The sequence below is a fragment of the Pongo abelii genome, chromosome 16 (genome assembly GCF_028885655.2).
Source record: "Pongo abelii isolate AG06213 chromosome 16, NHGRI_mPonAbe1-v2.0_pri, whole genome shotgun sequence".
Classification (NCBI taxonomy): Eukaryota; Metazoa; Chordata; class Mammalia; order Primates; family Hominidae; genus Pongo; species Pongo abelii.
In genome coordinates this window covers 77714720-77735972 of record NC_072001.2, presented here as the reverse complement: position 1 = coordinate 77735972, position 21253 = coordinate 77714720, and the positions used below count along the sequence as shown (strand labels likewise).

The window sequence follows — 21253 nt, the reverse complement described above, 5'->3', positions numbered from 1 at the left end:
GCCTTGCTCTGTCGCCCAGGCTGGAGTACAATGGTGCGATCTTGGCTCACTGCAACCTCCGCCTCCCAGGTTCAAGTGATTCTCCTGCCACAGCCTCCTGGGTAGGTGGGATTACAGGCACGTACCAACACGCCCAGCTAATTTTTGTATTTTTAGTAGACACAGGGTTTCACCACGTTGACCAGGCTGGTCTTGAACTCCTCGCCTCAAATGATCCACCTGCCTCGCCCTCCCAAAGTGCTAGGATTACAAACGTGAGCCACCACTTCTGGCCCACACTACAGATTTTAATTTTGCATCTTGTTTATCTCTTCCACCAAAATGTAATCCATTAGCACAGAGATTCTCTCCCATTCCCTCCCTCTCCTCTTCTTTTGTTCATTACTGTATCAACTTGGCATGTAGGCACTCACAAATGTTTGTTGAATTAATAATACGGTGAGAGGGAGATGATGAGAGTCAAAGCATTCTTTTTGGCCGGGTGCAGTGGCTCACGCCTATAATTCCAGCACTTTTAGAGGCTGAGGCGGGTGGATCACCTGAGGTCAGGAGTTGGAGACCAGCCTGGCCAACATGGTGAAACCCTGTCTCTACCAAAAAAAAAAAAAAAAAAATTAGCCAGGCGAGTGGCACATGCCTGTAGTCCCAGCTACTTGGGAGGCTGAAGCGGGAGAATTGCTTGAACCCAGGAGGCAGAGGTTGCAGTGAGCCGAGATCATGCCACTGCACTCCAGCCTGGGCGACAGAGCAAGACTCCATCTCAAAAAAAAAGCACTTTTTTTTTTTTTTTTTTTTTTTAATAAGAGACAGGATTCCAGGCTGAGGTGTAGTGACATTATCATAGCTCACTGCAGCCTTGAATTCCTGGGCTCAAGCCATCCTCTCGCCTCAGCCTCCCGAGTAGCTGAGATTACAGAAGTGTACCACCACACCCAGCTAATATTTTTATTTTTTGTAGAGACAAGGTCTTGCTATGTTGCCCAGGCTAGTCTCAAGGGGTCCTCCTGGCCTCAAGAGGTCCTCCTGTCTCAGCCTCTCAATGAGCTGGGATTACAGGCATGGGCCACCATGCCTGGCTGGGAGTTGGAGCATTCTAAGATCTTTATACTGTTTGGGAGGGAGGTGGTGATACTGATTAACTTTAGAGTTTGCTAAGCTCAATGTGCATGCTGTGCTTTTAAGGGATACCACTGAGAGAACCGAAATGGAACTATGACTTCAATGTGGATGGGAAGGGAAGGGCAAAAAAGAAAATTTGATTAAGCCAATGGGAGGCAGGAATGAAGAAAAAGCAGCAAAGATACAATAAAAAGAAAGCACAAAGCTTCCTGATTCTTGTGGAATAATGGCAGATGCCTAAAATCCCTTCACAGTCTTTCACAAACCATACAGACTGACAATGAAAGCAACTTAAATAAATCACCCCATCCCTCACAGCATCACTAGGAGACAGGGCATACCTCAAACTTCAATTTACATGTAAATGGGGAGATAAATATCTGAAACCAGCAGAGCTAGGTCTAGAGCTCACTTCTGAATGGGAAGTCAGGAGGGTTGTGTGGAAGACAGCAGAGTGCAGCCAGGTTCTGGAGGTGGCGGCACACAGATAGCATTGGCTAGAATTAGCCGCAGAAGGAGAGGACTCTATCCTGAGAATTGGTGGATCAGAGAACTGTCTACTGAGTAATTGAAAGAAACATTCGTGAACTAGCAATAGCAGAAACAACATTCTCTGATCACAAAATGCAATACAATGACAAATTAACAAAATTAAAAGCAAAAAGACTTTCAAACTAGATTTTTTTTTTTTTTTCCCCAGATGGAGTATCATTCTGTCATCCAGGCCGGATGGAGTGCAGTGGTGAGATCTCAGCTCACTGCAACCTCTGCCTCCCGGGTTGAAGCAATTTTCATGCTTCAGCCTCCCAAGTAGCTGGGATTACAGATGCCTGCCACCACGTCCAGCTAATTTTTGTATTTTTAGTAGAGACGAGGTTTCACCATGTTGGCCACGCTGGTCTCGAATTCCTGACCTCAAGTGATCTGCCCCTCTTGGCCTCCCAAAGTGCTGGGATTACAGGTGTGAGCCACCATGCCCAGCCTAGAAATTTTAAAGAACTCGATTGAGCAACTCTTGAGTCAACAGGGTAATACAAACCAAAATTGCAGAATTTCATAAAATAACAATGAAAACACAGCTTATCTGAATCTATGAGGTGCTGCAAAAGCAGTTGTCAGGAAATGTATTACATCAAATACACATATCAGTAAAAGTAAACATCAACTAAAAAGGAAAAAAGCAAAGTAAACTAAGAGAAAGTAGAAGGTAGGAATGAATATAGACATAAATAGAAATTAATAAGTGAGGGCTGGGGGCAGTGGCTCATGCCTGTAATCCCAGCACTTTGAGAGGCTGAGGCAGGTAATCACTTTGAGCTCAGGAGTTCGAGACCAGCCTGGGCAACATGGCGAAACCCTGTCTCTACTAAAAATACAAAAATTAGCCAGGCACATGGTGGCACGTACCTGTAATCCCAGCTACTAAGGAGGCTGAGGCAGGAGACTCACTTGAACCTGGGAGGCAGAGGTTGCAGTGAGCTGAGATTGCGCCACTGTACTACAGGCTGGGCAACAGAGTGAGACTCCATCTCCAAAAAAAAGAAAGAAATTAATGAGTTAGGAAACAGAAAAAATGATGTTTGGAGCTGGAGATGGCATGGGCACTGGTAGAGCTATTCTGGCTGTGGTGAGGAGGTGACCCCTGCCTGGTCCAGGAACTCCCAACTCTCCCTGCACCCTCCTTGGCTCCAGCCTTTGAAGCATGTCTGCCTGCCCCACTCCTAGTTTCCTGCGTTTCCTTGTCCTCTGCCCCTCTCTGCACCATTGAAGGTAGAAGCATGGGGTGGTCCCCTGTGCCAGCCGTCCACAGGCAGCACCAATGGGCAGAAGGCAGTGAGGTCTCTGATTCACCTCTCTTGTTTCTCCATTCCACCTCCCTGTCCCCCTCCATAGGAAGACTGGATGCCTGTGCTAATGCAGAGATTGAGAGAACCCAACATAAACCCTTGCTTGAAGGAATCTGATGCTTCTACCAGAGGAATGGATGAAAATGACCATGACGGAAACATGTTCCATTTATTTATTTATTTATTGGTGGTCTTGCTGTGGTGTCCAGGCTGGCCTCAAACTGCTGGACTTCAAAGGATCCTCCTGCCTCAGCCTCCTGAGTAACTGTAATTATAGGCCACCACTCTAGGCTCTACTTCTTGGAATGCAAAAACTACTGAGAGTCTGGAATTCTATCATGGTCCAGAGAATACAGGATGGAGTGAAGCCATCTGTGTCCATAGCAGAGAGAGAGATGAAATCTTGGGAAAATGGGAAAGAAGCCCTATTGAATATTTGCATTAAAATTGTTTTTATAAATTGATGCCCACATCAACATGGACAAATATCATAATCATTATGCTGAGTGAGAGAAAACAGACTCAAAGGGCTACACACTGTATGATTCCATTTATGTGACATTCTGGAAAAGGCAAAACCTTAAAGTTATCAGCTGCTGAAATTGGGGATGAAGAGTGCTGAAAAAGAGGCATGAGTTATAATTGAATCTTGATTGTGGTAGTACTTATACTATTGTGTATATATGTCAAAAGTCATCATATTGTACAGTTAAAATACTTTTATTGTATAGAAATTAGGCCTAAATAAAGTTTTTTTTTTTTTTTTTTTTTGAGAAAGGGTCTCACTCTGTCACCCAGGCTGGAGTGCAGTATCATGATCTCAGCTCACTGCAACCTCCTCTGCCTGGGCTTAAGTGATTCTTGTGCCTCAGCCTCCTCAGGAGCTGGGACTACAGGTGTGCGCCACTACGCCTAGCTAATTTTTGTATTTTTAGTAGAGACAAGGTTTCACCATGTTGCCAGCCTGGTCTCGAATTCCTGACCTCAGGTGATCCACCCGCCTCGACCTCCCAAAGTGCCGGGATTACAGGTGTGAGCCACTGTGTCTGGCCATACATTTGATTTTAAAACTAAAAAAAACCTGTTTGTATAACTTTGATGCAAATAATTTTTTTTCTTTTCTTTTTTTCTTTTTCGAGACGGAGTTTTGCTCTTGTTGTGCAGGCTGGAGTGCAATGGTGTGATCTCAGCTCACTGCAAACTCTGCCTCCTGGGTTCAAGCGAGTCTCTTGCCTCAGCCTCCTAAGTAGCTGGGATTACAGATGCCCGCCACCATGCCCAGCTAATTTTTGCATTTTTAGTAGAGACGGGGTTTCACTATGATGGTCAGGCTGGTCTCGAACTCCTGACATCAGGTGATTGACCTGCCTCAGCCTCCCAAAGTGCTGGAATTACAGGCATGAGCCACTGTGCCTGGCCAAGAACATTGTTTTAATGTCAACTGACAATAAACTATCTATCTGAATCCTAAACCCAGCTCAGAAGATTTTAAGTCATATGACCTTGATTGTTAAATATTATTCTATTTGAATAAAAAATGGATTGTTTCAAAAAAAGAAAAAAAATCTAAAAAAAATAAATTAACTGAACTGCTATTTCTTAGAGAAAACAAATCAGTCAAGTAGACGAACTGCTAGCTAACCTAATCAAGAACAAAAGGATATGTTCCCAACAAAAAGAGATGGTATTTGAGGTGAAGGATATCCCAGTTACCCAGATTTGAACATTACATATTGTATGCTTTTATGAAAATATCACATGCGCTCCATAAATATGTATGACTATTATGTATTCATAATTTTTTTTAAAAAAAGAACAAAAGGAAAAAGGCATCAGTGTGCAAGATAAGAAATGACAAAGAGGACAACCACTGAAACAGAAGACAATTTACAAATCCTAAGATACTACTTTTCTCAAGTCTAGACAAATGCCTTGGAAAACCTAGGTTAAATAAATAATTTTCCACAAAAATATTACTTACCCAAATTGACCCTGGTAAACACAGAACATTTAAACAAATTAACGAGTTGCTCTTTAACAAGTCACAAGGCCCAGATGGAGTCACAGGAGAATTTACCAAACCTTCACAGCTACTTAAAATGTTCCAGAGCATAAAAAAAGAAAGCTTCTACTTATTTTTAAATGGCTGCATGCATTTTAAAGAAACGAAGAGGAAAAAGTAGTCTTTTCACATATTTATAAATTTGTCCTTACTTCACTCACTTTGTTTAAACAAGGTTAGGCACATATTAACCATTTCTGATGCTCATCAGTCTTTTCTGAAAATTCCAGTTTCCATCTGGTTCTGGCAAAGGGGTGCAAAGGAGAGATAGAGTAGCACCTACAACTGGAAGATGAAGCTTTTCCAGATAACCTTGGCAGCGTTTTGCTGGCCAGAGAGGTCGAGGTCATCCCCAGTTGCAAGGGAGGTAGGGAATTGTAATGTTTTAGCCGGACACATTGTGATATGGTGTGGCTGTGTCCCCACCCAAATCTCATCTTGAATTGTACTCCCAAATTTCCCACATGTTGTGGGAGGGACCCAGTGGGGGATAATTGAATCATGGGGGTGATTCCCCCATACTGTTCTTGTGGTAGTGAATAAGTCTCACGAGATCTGATGGTTTGATAACGGGAAACCTGTTTTGCTTGGCTCTCATTCCCTTCTCTTGTTTGCTGCCATATGAGACGTGCCTTTCACCTTCTGCCATGTTGGTGAGGTGTCCCCAGCCATGTAGAATTGTAAGTCCAATAAACCTCTTTCATTTGTAAATTGCCCAGTCTCGGGTATGTCTTTATCAGCAGCATGAAAAATGGACAATACACATTACTTCCTCCATCAAATTCAGGGTTGTACCAGTCAAGAAGAAAAGGAGACCGGTCATTGGGTAGAAGGAAAGTAGTGACTGCCGTAGCCCACCCTTGGCTATCCATCCTCACATGCACAGAATATACTCCCTTTCTAAGGGAGACAGTGCCAAAGTCTCACCCAGAGCCTACATCCATCTCAAAACCCAGAATCTGCAGCTGATATACAGCTTTCTCCATTTAGTCTTGATGTGAATCTTCAGAGTCCAGTAATCTGTAAGCTAAAAGGCAAGTTATCTTCCCCCAGCATGTCTCATATACAATAATGGAGAAGGAACAGAATAAAACTTCAATGTAGGATAAAGAAGAATCTGAATAAAGGAGAGAATCTCTGTTTTAAGCATGTTAAAGCTATTGCAAATATTGGATCTATAACAAATGTCAGATACTGCTAGACAGGAGTGGCCAGGACTCCCTTCCAGGCAGGGAGTAATTTCTTTATTCAGCCAACCTACTCTCTAGGAGAAATTCCCTTCTCTATTGTACTCTGTGGTCCAAGTTCCATCTTCTTTTGAGATGGCTTCTTGTTCATTATCCTCTTTAACCATATCTGAAGTGAACTTTGGGGAGAATATGCTTTCTGTCGTGTGAGTTCAGGAGCCTGGGATTGAAAAATTATACGCTTTTGCTGGCCAGGTTTTTAAATTTTCATTTTTGGTGATATGATTCCTTAAAAATTGTTGTAGGCTCTCAGTGTATTTGCCTCTGGTTGATCCTACGTTTGAGTCGCCATAGCCAAATCTCCTATATAGCCATAGCCTTTTAGGCCTGAAAACCTTCCTTTGTTAGCTACTGGCCTTTGTGTCCTGCCTGTCCCTCTAGCCTTTAACTTAATGATTATTGACTTGAGACAATTTGAAACAAAAGATTCTAGTGGGAAGAAACCACTTTGTGGACTCCACTTCTTCTGTTGAATGATGAGTTCTTAGAGGAAGGTGCTTAGGAAAGGCCCAAGATACCAACCAGTCTTACCTTCTTCTACCATATTGCTTGGCAGCCACCACTCCTATATGGAGAACAGAGCAATTATCTTTTTTTTTTTTTTTTTTGGAAACAGGGTCTTGTTTGGCTCTGTTGCCCCGGCTAGAGTGCAGTGGTGTGATCACGGCTCGCTGCAGCCTCAACCTTCCTAGGCTCAGGTGATCTTCTTGCCTCAGCCTCCCAAGTAGTTAAGACTACAGGCACATGCCACCACACCAGGCTAAGTTTTTGTATGTTTTGTAGAGACGGGGTCTTGCTATGTTGCCCAGGTTGGTCTCAAACTCCTGGGCTCAAGCGATCTGCCCACCTCAGCCTCCCAAAGTGTTAGGAATACAGGCATGAGCCACTATGCCTGGCCCAGAGCAATTGTCTTTTTCAGCCCTGCAATTCTCCAAATTATGAAATGCTCCTTCAAAGTAGATTTGCAGGCCATAGGCAGAAGTACTACTTAGTGAAGTAGCACTGCCTTCCTTTTTTCCTTCAGCCTGGATAACTCAAGTTCACTGGTCTCCTTCAAGAATTCATCGAAAGTGGAATGAAGTCACCAGCATGTGCCAACATTCTGAATTATTCTAGCCATTTACCCTATCACTACAGACTTGGTTGGTATGTGGGGTGTCTCCCATAAAATAGCAGATTGACTAAATGTTTTCCCACAGCATAGCAGGGTTGTCAGCATTCCTGTCTGCTGTATCTGTGCCCCCATTGCCCAAAGCTCCGTCTCTATCACTCAACGAAGTCCACGTTTCAGATGATATTATGTGCAGCACCCCACTTCAGTGGACCTAATTCTCTATTTGATAGGAATGCACTTGGCTGCACTTAACAAACCCAGCAAAGCAAAGGCTTAACAAGAAAGGGGTTTACTTTTTTTACGTTATGAGGAGACTGGGATAGGCAGTCCAGGACTCTCGCAGCAGCTCAAGGAATCTGGCTCTTTTTATCTTCTTCAGCCATCCTTAGTGTGTGTCTTTTGGCTTCATGATCACTGTAACTCTTCTGGTTTGCAGGTAGGAAGAAGTGGGTAGGGGAAGGCAGAATGCATGTGCCAGTTGAGACTGGCTTCTTCTTCTTTTTGAATCAGGTAATCAATTGCTTTTCCAAAAGTACCACCCAGTGACTTTCACTTGCACCTTATTGGCCACACTGACATCCTTAGCTCTGGAGGAATGTGGGGAGATAAATATCTAAAAACTCTAAATAAAATGGGGGTTCTGTGAGAAGGGGAGAATAGGCCAGGTAGTGTGGTGACTCACATCTGTCATTCCAGCACTTTGGGAGGCCGATGTAGGAGGATCTCTTGAGCCCAGGAGGTTGAGACCAGCCTGGGCAACATAGTGAGATGCCATCACTACAAAACATATATTTATTAATTGATTACAGAGATGGGGTCTTGATATGTTGCCCAGGCTGGGCTCAAACTCCTGGGGGTCAAGTGATCCTCCTGCCTCAGCCTCCCAAAGTGCTGGGATTATAGGCATGAGCCACTGTGCCTCGCCTACTACAGAAAATTAAAAAAAAAAAAAATTAGTTGGGCATGGTGGTGTGCACCTGTGGTTCCAGCTACTTGAGGGGCTGAGGTGGGAGGATGACTTGAGCCCAGGAGGTCAAGGCTGCAGTGAGCTGTGATTACACCACTGCACTCCAGCCTGGGTGACAGAGCAAAATCCTGTCTCAAAAATAAATAAATAAATAAATAAATAAATAAATAAATAAATAAATAAAGGAGAATAGATATTGCATAGTCAACTAGGTCTGCCAGACCAGTACAAACTGGTTTATACACAAGAAGTAATTTCTTGGCTTAAGAAACTGAAAAGTTCAGAGGGGTTGTTGTTACTTGATCCAGCAGTTTACCAAAATCATCAAGAAGTTAGGTTCTTTCCAGCCCTCCTTTCTGCCTTAGTCCATGTGAGAATACTCTGAGGCTGGCTCCCCTTACAGTCCTCAGAAAGCCCCCATGGCTATGTGCTTTCTCATTCACGCCCAGTGAAAAATATACTTTCAGTATCCTAGCATTTGTGGCTAACATGCTGAATCCATCACTGGGCTCAGAGGATGGACTGTGCTGAATGGCTTGGCTTATGTGAAGCCACATCCCAGGAACTACATGGATTGATCCCCAAAGGGAAAGTATGGTCTGTTGAAAAGAGGCCAGGAATCTCTGGGAGTGATGTGGGAAAATGGATAAGACAACCAACAAATGTCCTCCAGCATAGCTGAAGAAAGAGACAACAAGAAAGGGGATGAGTTACCACTGGAGAGGCTGAACACAGGACAGTCCCTGAGGTGACATTGGTGATGCTCATCTGAACACTGCTAGGGGAGAGGGAGCCCTGGGCCAAAGTCACATCCTGTGCAGTTCTAGTGGCAGATACATCTTCACTGTGAGGGTCTTGAAAGCACACTCCTATTCTCCCTTGACCCCATCTCCCATTGTGGTGCTCTGATTCCGGCTCTCCAAGCAGGCTTGTGATTATATTTGGCTTTCCATGTATTTTGTTGTTTTGTTTGGTTTGTTTGTTTTTTGAGACAGAGTCTCACTCTGTTGCCCGGGCTGGAGTGCAGTGGCGTGATCTCGGCTCAGTGCAACCTCCGCCTCCTGGGTTCCAGTGATTCTCCTGCCTCAGCCATCAGATTAGTTGGGATTATAGGCACCCGCCACCAGGCCTGGCTAATTTTTTTGTATTTTTAATAGAGATGGGGTTTCACCATGTTGGCCAGGCTGGTCTCCAACTCCTGACCTCAGGCGATCCACCCACCTCAGCCTCCCAAAGTGGTAGGATTACAGGTGTGAGCTATGGTGCCTGACCCCATCTATAGCCTTTTGTGTCTAGCTTCTTTCATTCAACATTATATTAATGGGATTCTTCCAGGTTATTGTGAATAGGGGTGGCTCCGTAACTCTCATTACTTTATAGTGCACCATAGTTTGAATATAACACAATGTATTCATTCATTCTACTATTGGTGAATATTTGTGTTATTTCCCATTTAGCGCTATCAGGAATGGTGCTGCAATGAATATTCTTGCACATGTCTTTTGTGAGCACATGTGTGCATTTCTGTTATCTACATACTTAGGAATAGAATTGCTGGGATATAAGATAAGTGTAAATTCAGCTTCAGTGCATATTGCCAAACAAACGTCTCAAGTAGCTGTACTAATTTACACTCCTACCAGAACCACGAGAGTCCTAGTTTCTTCACATCCTTGCCAACACTTGGTATTATCGATCTTTTTAATTGTAGTCATTCTGATGGGTGTGTAGTAGTATTTCATTTTTGTTTTAATTTACATATTTCTTATGACCAATGAGCATGAGTAAATGTCCATATGAACATTTAGATATCCTTTTTTGTGAAGTATCTGTTCATGTAAGATTCAAGTCTGCTTCATAGACTCTTCTACAAGATCAGAAGGGCAGCTAGGCAGGTCATGAGGCTCACAGCAAGAGATGCTAAAGATGAAAAAGAACTTTGAGGCCTGGCACAGTGGCTCACACCTGTAATCCTAGCATTTTTGGGAAGCCGAGGCAGGTGGATCACTTGAGCTCAGAAGTTCAAGACCAGCCTGGGCAACATGGTGACACCCCGTCTCCACAAAAAATGCAAATACTAGCCAAGCATGGTGGTGTGCGCCTATAGTCCCAACCATTTGGGGGGCTGAGGGAGGAGGATAGCTTGAACATAGGAGGTCGAGGTTGCAGTAAGCCGAAATCATGTCACTCCACTCCAGCCTGGGTGACAAAGTGAGACCCTGTCTCAAACCACAAAAACAACACCACCACCACCAACAACAAACAACTTTGCATCAGGCCAGGCACAGTGGCTCACGCCTGTAATCCTAGCACTTTGGGAGGCCGAGGTGGGCAGATTGCCTGAGCTCAGGAGTTCAAAACCACCCTGGGCAACATTGTGAAACCCCATCTCTACTAAAAATACAAAAATTAGCCGGGCGTGATGACATGTGCCTGTAGTCCCAGCTACTCGGGAGACCAAGGTGGAGGGATCATTTGAGCCCAGGAGGTTGAGGCTGCAGTGAGCTGTGATCACAGAGCACCTTAGGGGCACAGAACAGGGCATACTTCATATTTTCTCTTGTATTAAAATTATTCCTAGAAAAACTTATGCATGTACGTAACCCCTTCAGGATTCTGAGCTTCTTGTATATGCTTCATTTTCACATTTTCCTCAGCTCCTGACATAATATCTTGCATATAATAGGCACTTGAATATTTGTGAAATAAAACTTCGGCCGTAAAGGTAGTCATTTCTTCTTTGTCCTTTTTTTTTTTTTTGAGATGGAGTCTCGCTCTGTCACCCAGGCTGGAGTGCAGTGGCATGATCTCAGCTCACTGCAACCTCCGCCTTCCAGGTTCAAGCAATTCTCCTGCCTCAGCCTCCTGAGTAGCTGGGATTACAGGTGTGTGCCACTGCACCTGGCTAATTTTTGTATTTTTAGTAGAAAACACAAAATCAAGAAGTTAGGTTCTTTCCTAACCTAATGGTTTCACCGTGTTGGTCAGGCTGGTCTCCAACTCCTGACCTCGTGATCTGCCCGCCTTGGCCTCCCAAAATGCTAGGATTACAGGCATGAGTCACCGCACCCAGTTTCTTTGTCTATTTTTATTTCAGGCTACAGGAGAAGAAAGAGACTTACAGATGCGGTAAGACCTATCTTTATATTTCACAATCATTTCAGTGGACTCATAGTCTTTATTCTTTGAATAGTCTCCAGTCAAGTGAAGGGTTGGTGGAATCCCAGCACAGTGATTGATGGGTGGAATCATTCAAATTTTGATGGGGTCCTTTTTTGGGGTCTTCTATGTCAGGGGTCCCCAACCCCAGGGGGTTGGGGTTGAAGCCTTTTAGGAACCAGGCTGCACAGCAGGAGGTGAGCGGCGTGAGCGAGGCGTCATCTGTATTTACAGCTGCTTCCCATTGCTCGTATTACTGCCTGAGCTCTGCCTCCTGTCAGATCAGTGGCAGCATTAGGTTCTTACAGGAGCATGAACCCTACTGTGAACTGCACATGCAAGGGATCTAGGTTGCTCCTTATGAGAATCTAATGTCTGATGATCTGTCATTGTCTCTCATCACACCCAGACGGGACCATCTATTTGCAGGAAAACAAGCTCAGGGCTCCCACTGACTCTACATTATGGTGAGTTGTATAATTACTTTATTATATATTACAATGTAATAATAATAGAAATCAAGTGCACAATAAATGTGAGGCACTTGAATCATCCTGAAACCATCCCCCTACCCTGGTCTGTGGAAAAATTATCTTCCATAAAACTAGTCCCTGGTGCTAAAAAGGTTGGGGACTGCTGTTTTATGTGTTTCTACTTTTCCTTTTTTATTATAGTAAAATATACATAACCAAAAATGACCATTTTAACCATTTTAAGTGTACAATTCAGTGATATTTAGCACATTCACGTTGTTGCGCAACCATCGCCACATCTATCTCCAGAACTTTTTCCATCTTCCCAAACTGAAACTCTGTTCCATTGAACAAAAAATAATTCCTCATTCCCTCTTAACCCCAGTCCTGGACGACAATCATTTTACCTTCTGTTTCTATGATTTTAACTACTCTAGGTACCTCACATTAGTGGAATCATACAGTATTTGTCCTTTGTGACTGGCTTATTTCACTTAGCATATTAAGTGACACAGTTTTTTCTCTTGAGAACAGGGTCTTGCTCTGTTGCCCAGGCTGCAGTGCAGTGGCACAATCATGGCCCACTGCAGCCTTGACCTCTCAGGTTTAACCAATCCTCTCACCTCAGCCTCCCAAGCAGCTGGGACTACAGGCACATGCCACCATGCTTGGCTAATTTTTAAATTTTTTGTAGAGATGGAATCTCACTGCATTGCCTGGGTTGTTCTCAAACTTCTGGGCTCAAGTGATCCTCCTGCCTCAGCCTCCTAAAGTACTGGGATTACAGGCATGAGCCACTCCGCCCGGCCAAGCTTTTTAATCTTTCTGGATCCACAATTAAAAGCATAGCAACTGGGTGACAAAACAAAAAATCCATGGACAGTGTTTACAAAATAACTAGGTGCTATGGCCTGAAATCCCAGCACTTTGGGGACCCGAGGCAGGTGGATCACCTGAGGTCAGGAGTTTGAGATCAGCCTTGCCAACATGGTGAAACCTTGATTCTACAAAAAACACAAAAATTAGTCAAGTGTGGTGGCACATGCCTGTAGTCCTAGCTACTCGGGAGGCTGAGGCAGGAGAATCACTTGAACCTGGGAGGTGGAGGTTGCAGTGAGCCGAGATTGCATCACTACACTCCAGCCTGGGTGACAGAGCAAGCCTCTGTCTCAAAAAAAGAGAAAAAAAACACCTAGGTGCTATGGACTGAATTGCCCCCTACCCACCACAAATTTATATATTGAAGGCTTAACCCCCAGTGTAACTTCAAATGTGATTTGGAGATTGGGCTTGTAGGAGGTTATTAAGATTAAATGAGGTTGGCCAGGCGCAGTGGCTCATGCCTGTAATCCCAGCACTTTGGGAGGCCGAGGCGGGCAGATCATGAGGTCAGGAGATTGAGACCATCCTAGCTAACAGGGTGAAACCCCGTCTCTAGTGAAAAATACAAAAAAAATTTAGCCGAGCGTGATGGCGGGTGCCTGTAGTCCCAGCTACCCGGGAGGCTGAGGCAGGAGAATGGTGTGAACCCGGGAGGTGGAGCTTGCAGTGAGCCGAGTTTGCGCCACTGCACTCCAGCCTGGGCAACAAAGCGAGACTCCGTCCCCAAAAAAAAAAAATGAGGTCATGATGGTGGGGCCATAATCCAATAGGATTGGTGGCCTTATAAGAGAGGGAAGATCTCTCTTTCTTCCATTACAGGCATCAAGGAAAGATTGTATGAGGACAGAGCAAGAAGGTGGCCATGTGCAAGCCAGGAAAAGAGCCCTCACCAGAAATTGAACGCTGCTGAACTTTGATCTTAGACTCTCCAGCCTCCAGAACTGGGAGAAAATAAATTTCTGTTGTTTAAGCCACACAGTCTGTATTTTGTTATATTAGCCTAAATAGACTAATATCAGGTGATGATATATCCCCATTAACTCCAAAATCCAAATTGGTGAGGACAAACTATCGGCAGCTGCAAGACTTGCGTGGCATCATCACCTGTGCAGAAAGAAGCAGAAGGAAGCAATGCTACAGCTAACAGATCTGAGAATAGGAATTCCTCTAACTAGCCAGCAGGCATTCATTAGAAAGCTTGACTAACTTGCGAACAACAGCTGAAACTGGGAGGTTTTTTGCCCATTCCAACAGTGACTAAATGCAAGGGATCTGCTTTAAGGTCTTAAAGGACTAGAGCAGCTCGGCCTATGTGAATCCTAAAGCTGGCCTGCCAGGGTTTCCCTCCAGAACAGGGTCTCATACTGAGGAAAAACTGCTAGAAATGGAACCAAAATTGATCAGGACAGACATAAATAGAGATGAAGGAAAGAGAAGATCCAGATAAAAATTAGGAAGGCTAATGGCCAGGCGCGGTGGCTCACGCTTGTAATCCCAGCACTTTGGGGGGCCAAGGCAGAGGGATCACGAGGTCAAGAGATGGAGACCATCTGGCTAACATGGTGAAACCCCGTTTCTACTAAAAATACAAAAATTATCTGGGTGTGGTGGTGCATGCCTGTAGCCCCAGCTACTTGGGAGGCTGAGGCAGGAGAATCACTTGAACCCGGGAGGGTGGAGGTTGCAATGAGCCGAGATCCTGCTACTGCACTCCAGCCTAGAGACAGAGTGAGACTCTGTCTCAAAAAAAAAAAAAATTAGGAAGGCTAATAGAGCTAAAGAATCTCAGAAAGCAAGCTGCCATATTTTTTAACACTACATGAAGACAATAGAGGAGGAAGCTCTCTCAAGTTCAAAATGCTACCCTGAACCACATCTCTTTTTAAAAGCATAGGAAAAGTAATTTCACACAAAAATGAATAACAGAAAATAAATAAGCCAAATGTCATACAAAATTATGATAAGAGAATAAGCAGCAGAATTATATTTCTATAAATAATAAAAGCATACCACTAAGATGTGAACAGAGAACAGATAAAAACTATAATCATCTATTTTCAAAATAAACTGAAATGTATTAAGAAAATGATATGGCCAGGTGCAGTGGTTCACGTTTATAATCCCAGCACTTTGGGAGGCTGAGGTGGGTGGATCACTTGAGGCCAGGAGTTTGATACCAGCCTGGTCAACATGGTGAAACCCCATCTCTAGTAAAAATTCAAAAATTAGCTGAGTGTGGTGATGCCCGCCTGTAATCCCAGCTACTTGGGAGGCTGAGACAGGAGAATTGCTTGAACTCAGGAGGCAGAGGTTGCAGTAAGCTGAGATCGTGCCACTGCACTCCAGCCTGGGCAACAGAATGAGACTCCATCTCAGAAAAAAAAAAAAGAAAGAAAATGATATATGAAAATACAACATCAAAAAGAACTTGGAGAACTCAGAAATGAGGTGACAGAACTCAGGAAAGAAACTCATAAATAAAAGAAAAAAAATTAGGCCAAGCACAGTGGCTCATGCCTGTAATCCCAGCACTTTGGGAGGCCGAGAGAGGTGGATCACCTGAGGTCAGGAGTTTGAGACCAGCCTGGCCAACATGGTGAAACCTCATCTCTACTAACAAATTTAAAAATTAGCCAGGCACGGTGGCGGGCACCTGTAATCCCACCTACTTGGGAGGCTAAGGCAGGAGAATCACTTGAACCTGGGAGATGGAGGTTGTGGTGAGCAGAGATCACACCACTGCACTTCAGCCTGGGCGACAGAGTGAAATTCTGTCTCAAAAAATAAAAAATAAAAAATAAATACAAAATGAAAACTAAAGTAAAAGGAACACAGAAGAAATAAATACAACAGATGATGCCTTAAGTAGAATGTAGAAAGGAGGAACATTTAAAAAATATTTTTAAAAATGAAGAAAGAGAAAAGATTTGAGAAAAGTGGCAGATATTGAAGAGAAACAACAAAGATACAACATATGGCTAACATGAGTCCTCTTAAGAACCAAACCAAAGCAAGAGAATGGAACTATTCTAAAACCTGTAATTCAAAAATCAATCTTTACTGAAATAAAAAAATGTAAATTACATTTTGGAAGAAAATACCACATAACTGAGACTACTGACCTAAAACAAACAGCACCAAGATGCAGTCAGGTATAATGACTGGAAATTAAACAAAAAATTTTAAAAACTACTTGGGCAACCTGGTGAAAAGAGCAAGTAACTTGTAAGGGAAAGAAAATTAGATTTTTGTCATCAGATGAAAATGAAATATCTTAAGAAAGAAAATGTGAACTAACAATTTTATATTTAGCAAACTGATTTTCAGGCATAAAGGCCACAAATAAACTGCTATTAATATGCAAAAGCTTAGGGAATATCATTCACAGAGAATATTGTAGTCCTTCCAGGAAATCCACTAGAGAATGACTTCAATAATAAAAACCAGTGGGCCGGGCATAGTGGCTCATGCTTGTAATCCCAACATTTTGGGAGGCTAAGGCGGGTGAATCACTTGAGGCCAGGAGTTTGAGACCAGCCTAGCCAACACGGTGAAACTCTGTCTCTACTAAAAATACAAAAATTAGCCGAGCATTGTGGTAGGTACCTGTAATCCCAGCTGCTTGGGAGGCTGAGGCAGGAGAATTGCTTGAACTTGGGGTAGAGATGTAGTGAGCCAAGATTGCACCAATGTACTTCAGCCTGGGTGATACAGTGAGACTCTGTGTCAGAAAACAAAACAAAACAACAACAACAACAAAAACCAGTGGAGCGCATTAAACATGGAATTCTGATTTTATTTATTTATTTATTTTTGAGATGGAGTTTCACTCTTGTCGCCCAGGCTGGAGTGCAATGGCATGATCTCGGCTCACTGCAACCTCCACTTCCTGGATTCAAGCAATTCTCCTGCCTCAAGCTCCCAAGTAGCTGAGATTACAGTGCCCGCCAGCACACCCCCAATAATTTTTGTATTTTTAGTAGAAAAGGGTTTCACTATGTTGGCCAGGCTGGTCTCAAACTCCTGACCTCAGGTGATCTGCCTGTCTTGGCCTCCCAAAGTGCTGGGATTACAGGCATGAGCTGCCGCACCTGGCCTAAACATGGAATTCTTTGTAGTATTAAGAGAGTTAAAAAGAGGAAGGTAGAGTAATGAGTATAGGCTCAGATAATATACAGCACATCTGTTAAAATGGAGAGAAGGAATGGAGGGGATAGAATGAGAAGGGCATATGCAAACATTTTTTTAAACATCTCAATAATTATATTGGTGGTGATAGTATCATTTGTATTGTTATTTTGAGACAGTTGGGTATGTGATATGGGATAAAGGAAATGAATATAGATATTTAAATACTGTTGTCCCTTATGTTCTTGAGAACTAGTATTCTCAGTGTGGAAGAAAGGAAATAAAGATGTAATATAGAAAATATTAAATTAAAATTCTGTAGTCTTACTTTGGGAGGCTGAGGTGGGCAGATTGCTTGAGTCCAGGAATCCAAGACCGGCCTGGGCAACATGGTGAAACCCTGCCTCCACAGAAAATACACAAATTAGCTGGGCATGGTGGTGCACAACCGTAGTCCCAGCTACTTGGCAGGCTGAGGTGGGAGAATCGCTTGAGCCTGGGAGTTTGAGACAGCAGTGAGTCATGATTGCACCTCTGCACTCCAGCCTGGGCAACAGAGCGAGACCCTGTCTCAAAAAACAAAACAAAAAACAACCCATAAAACCAAAAACCAAAACCAAACCCAACCTCTGTAGTCTTGAATTTGAAGTAGCAGTAGAAATGTTCTCTATTTATATCTCTATGGATATAGATCTCCCCGTAGCTCCATCCACTAATGTGGCTTACAAGTAACAATTCAGTAGCAATAAGCATCCCTAGTGCCCAGATTGTGGTCTTAATATACAATTTCCCACAGAAAACCATATGAATTTATTGAAGAAATGGCTAATTTTTATGCCTAGGGCAGGAAGTACAAGATTAGCCAGGAAATCTTGTCATGCTAGAGAGCAGGGAGCTATCAAAAACCTCCAGGGTTATGTCAAAAGGACTCAAGAATCAAGTTGAAGAGGAGGCTCCATTGTTATGGTACTGTATTAGTCTGTTCTTGCACTGCTATAAAGAACTACCTGAAACCAGGTAATTTATAAAGAAAAGTGCTTTAATTGACTCACAGTTCTGCAGGCTATGCAGGAAGCATGGCTGGGGAAGCCACAGGAAACATACAATCATGGCAAAATGTGAAGGGGAAGCAAGCACATCTTCACATGGCAGAGCAGGAGAGAGAGGGCAAAGGGAGAAGTGCTACACACTTTTAAACAACCAGATCTCATGAGAACTCACTGTCATGAGAACAGCAAGGGGGAAGTAAGTCTGCCCCATGATCCAATCATCATGACCTCCCACCAGGCCCCTCCTCCAACATTGAGGATTACAATTCAACATGAGATTTGGGTGGGGACACAGAGCCAAACCATATCAGGTACCATGAATTTCAACATGAGAAAATACAAGTATATTGTGGAAAATGGAATCAAGTTTCCTACTATTACAGAAGAGAGGTAAGATTATAGAGAAGAGGAAGACTAGAGGAAAATATGTGGTATTGGATTGGAATTTGAGGTATTGGTGTGAACTCATATTTTATATATACATATATATGCTCACATATACATAGATCTATACATACATACATATAACATACACATCTATATGCACACATATTTAAATATATTTCATAGAAATACAGATGAATGGGTGTGTATATCAATATTCATTTATTTGCTAGGTCTAGTCACTGAGATAGACTGGAAATAATGATGTCTCAGTAGCAATAAACACACCTAGCATCCAGACTTGGCTTCTAAATACCATCCCTTACTAAAAGGAACTAAGGCTCTTTGGAGAAATGAATGATGTGACAGATGTGAAAATCTATGACATAACATGAAAATGGCAGAGAGATGATCAGCCTCCACCCAACTGGAATGGTTGATGAAAGCTGAATGAGATTGTAAGTTACATGGTATTATTGTATTTATTAATTTCTTGATTTTGCTGGGTTGTACTGTGGCTGTGACATAGAATATATCCTTGTTTTCAGGAAATACAGAAATACTTTGGGTAATGTCTGTAATTGGCTCTTAAACGGATTCGGTGGAAAAACAAAAGAACAATATGCATAGTGAGAGAATGAGAGAGAAAGAATGATGAGGTAAATGTAAACTATTAACAACTGGGGACTTTGGGTTAAGGATATGAGGGCATTATTTTGTAATATTTTGCAACTGTACTATAAACTTGAAATTATTTCAAAGTAAAAAGTCTCAAGAATATTTGAGCACAGGGGAAATATTCAAGCTAGGTAAAATATGTAGATTACTAAACAAATGTGCAGTGTAATCTAAATTTTGCTGAATATACATATTTAAGATTCAGTAAAATTATACTTTTAGAAGTATAAAACAAAGTTAACAATTGTCATCTATTGGTGATAGAATAGCAATGCCCCTCTTAAAGCCAAAAGGCTAGCAGATAGCAAGATCTACTCTAAAGTTATAGAAGAAATCAAGACGTGTGACATTGGCACAATGACAGAAAAATACACCCATGGCACAGAATAGAGTCAAAAATTGACCCAGACATACATAGTCACCAGATTTATGACAAAGCTGCCACTGAAATTCAGTGGGAACAAAATTTTTAAATAGTGCTGGATCAATGGTACACCCCTATGGAAGAGATGAATCTTGATGTCTAACTCCTATCATATACAAAGATTAATGTGAAATTAATCATAGACCTAAATGTGAAAGATAAAATAACACAGAAGAAAACCTAGGATAGTATATTCATAACGAGGGAGGCAAAGATTTCTTATATAGGACACAAAAGGCACTAACCATCAAAACAAAATTTCAGGCTGGGCGTGGTGGCTCCCGCCTGTAATCCCAGCACTTTGGGAGGCCAAGGCGGGTGAATCACCTGAGGTCAGGAGTTCGAGCAGCCTGGCCAACGTGGTGAAACCCCGTCTCTACTAAAAATACAAAAATTAGCCGGGCGTGGTGGCAGGCACCTGTAGTCCCTGCTCCTCAGGAGGCTGAGGCATGAGAATCTCTTGAACCCGGGAGGCGGAGGGTGCAGTGAGCTGAGATCGGCCACTACTGCACTCCAATCTGGGCGACAGAGCAAGACTCCGTCTCAAAAAAAAAAAAGTTTTTTAATGAAATCAAATTATCTAATACCATTAAGAGTAAAAATATATATATTGTGAATATATATATTCACAATATATAATTTTGATAAATTATGGAGCTCAGGTGCAAGTAACTTAGTAGGCAGGAGAGGAAGGAGTCTAAAGAAGTCTGGTTAGGAAGGATTACTGAAAGAGGGGGTATATCTAAAAATGGGTAGGATGGGAAAGGGAGACTTTGGGAACAGCCATGGGTTCCTAATGCGCCCACAACATACATGGGAGTTATCCTGAAGATAAACTCCCTGAAGACAGTGAAAGCCATTTCAAAACTCCCCATATAACTTATGAGAACAGAGGGGTGATCTGCCTTTAATGTTAGGCCTTCTGAGATCCTGCGATCTGTTCGCTCTCCTCAGTAACATTACCCTGCTCAATTGCTGCCTTAATCCCAGGTCGCACATTGGAACGTGGGAATTCAGCGTTTACATTTACCCACACAGGATCAGCCTTCAGTTGCTACGATCAACTTCAGTATTTTCATATAATCACTTTTTTCTTTCCTTAGTTCTTGAATTATTAATTCCTTGAGAAGAGTCCAATCAGAGGTAGTCTTTCTTCAGTATTTTCGGTAATCCTAATTTCTATGCAAAAAAATTTCTGTTCAATTTTAACCGTGCAGAACTTTGTTATCTAAAACAGTTTCTCTATGAGAGTTCAGCGAAAATTCCCCTTCCCAAACTGATTCTATGAATGACTGTTAGATAAGCTTCACCACTGCATGTAGAGGGTGTACCAGGAACCCAAGTTAGTAGCTCTCCTCAAAGACCCAACTTTTGGAGGGGGTCATCGTCTGGTTCCTGGTATGCCTCCACAGGTAGGTCCGCCTCAGAAAGTCAGCGGCGAGGAGCACAGAAGAGGCTGCCTTCACCAACGGACAGCAGTTTTCATCGTGAGGGCCGTCGGAAACCGCTGGGATGTGTCTAAAGGGGCCGTTTGGGAACCGGCCCTTCTGGAGGGAAGGGTCGGAGTGGGACGGGATCCGGGATCCGCCTTACGGCCGAGTGTCCAGCAGCGCGTTCCAACCTGGCAGAACCGACGTACTTCATATGCTCCTCAGGGGAGCGCGGGAATCACCAGGCTGAAGAATGACTGGAAATGGGACCCTCTCCAACGAAAGCACCC

The 21253-nt window shown here is 43.0% G+C and overlaps 1 long non-coding RNA gene across 11 annotated transcripts in view; it reads right to left on the bottom strand.

Moving 5' to 3' along the window:
- The window catches only part of LOC129050510 (uncharacterized), a 38135-nt gene extending 16906 nt beyond the window's left edge, over positions 1-21229 (bottom strand). For 3 of the 11 annotated variants that reach the window (XR_008514203.2, XR_008514201.2, XR_008514199.2), the window contains exons 1-2: positions 20497-20583; positions 16477-16571 (exon numbers count right to left, since the gene is read on the bottom strand). This is a non-coding gene — a long non-coding RNA (uncharacterized LOC129050510). Of the gene's footprint in view, positions 1-802; positions 2649-11088; positions 16592-17326; positions 17565-20496 lie in introns of those variants that run through there. The other 8 variants (XR_010137186.1, XR_008514204.2, XR_008514207.2 and 5 more) reach the window with 8 other exon arrangements.
- Between the last annotated feature and the right edge of the window lie 24 nt (positions 21230-21253).